Below are 1,747 nucleotides of genomic sequence, written 5' to 3' on the forward strand. Positions count from 1 at the left end.
TCCAAAATATATTCATTTATCCAATACAAAACTAGCACATCTTTTCTCCATACTACCATGCCTTTTGAAGGGGAAAACTTTTGCACATAGAAAAATAAACATGTCAACAATGAACCAAATTTACATGGGTTATTCTTTGAATTTCCTTCACATCCTTGTAGGCTAGATCAACTACTTCACACGACACACTATTAAGTTAGCTTGAACTATAAATCTTATGTGTTATGACATGGATGCCAAATTTTAGTTATGCATCAGTCACACTACTAATTTTCATTCCTTTTTTGTCCCACTCAGCTAGGGTTTTCTTTTCTAGCTCAACCCCACCTAGGGTTTTGGTGGTTTTACCTTTGGTGAGCATGGGGAGGCCAGTGATGTGATGGATCATTTTATTTGTGAGTAGAACTAGTTGCTCAAGCCACAATTGATCGTTATGAACTCAGTTGAGGATATACCTAATCCATTTTATTTGGAAGCTCTAGGGTAGGTGAGGAATATGAGTTAAATCCTTTTCTTCCAAATGTTTATGCTCAAGCTTAAGAATTTTGTTCACATAGAGTTCCCTTAGGGCATCATCCATTTCGAGGGTTCCTATCTATTGAATTGAACATTTAAAATGAGTTCAGATATTCTTTATGAGTAATACCTTGGGTGGGATTTGAGACTATGCTCTTTTTAGGTTGAGTGACACAAGTTTGAAATCAGAGGCTTTCCATTCAACACCTCACACCAACATCTCAGAACCTTTCCTTGCCATGCTACTTCTACTGGATGCCATGATAACTCGGTAAGCTTTGAAAAACTTCTAAGAACTTCGCTAAAAATTCTACTTAAAGTCACTTGGATGCTCTGCAAGTTGCTCTTTCACAATAACACTTAGAATTCTTGATGAAAATGAATTTGATTTCTTTCCTTTTTGATAAAACTTTTCCATTAATGCTTGCTATGATGGTACCTATGATAACATAGTGTGCGACAACCTATCATCCACTATTCCTTCAAATTGCTCGGTAAAGGCTTTGTAACTTCACAACCAAACATGTCCATGTAACTCTTGACTTTGCTTGGTAGAGTCTGTGACCCAACCTTGCTTGGTAGAGAAGTCAACTCAGTGATAATTGTTACTGATCTCACTGATGATCCTTTTATATCTTGAATACTGATATGGATCTTAGCTTCCTTTCAATTGGTACTATTAGGATGTGACCTTGACAACATAGTTCTAGTTTTTTCTTAAGAACCTAATTGGAAATGGTAGAGTCACCCACTTCTTGAGTGACATGACCATCATTGCTTTAATTATCATGCTTGGTAGATTTAGGAATCCATTGCTATCTCATTTTCTTCCTGATGTTATATACTTTTTCTTTCTTTTCATCTTCAATTCTTCTTTTATTCATGCAATTTTTGGCTATATGACCAAGTTCAGTACATGTGTAACATCTTATGGTGGTATCTTTTCTTCTCAAGTGATGTTTAACACAATTCATGCCAATATGTCCACATTCTCCATAGTAATGACATCTACCCCAAGTGTTATAGTCCCAACCCAATATTGCCTTCACAATTTGTTCTACTGATCTACATTTAGATGCCTTGTGACCTTATTTCTTGCATTTTTGACACTTGCCCTAAAATTTTGGTTTCTCTTTGCATTCATTAGCCCTATGACCCTGTTGACTACAATTATAACATTTTCCATTGAATTTAGCTTTTCCATTACTCCAACATCTGTTTGATGTGTGAC

The sequence above is a fragment of the Cupressus sempervirens genome, chromosome 11, assembly GCF_028749045.1.
Source record: "Cupressus sempervirens isolate cs-2001-9-10 chromosome 11, ASM2874904v1, whole genome shotgun sequence".
Classification (NCBI taxonomy): Eukaryota; Viridiplantae; Streptophyta; class Pinopsida; order Cupressales; family Cupressaceae; genus Cupressus; species Cupressus sempervirens.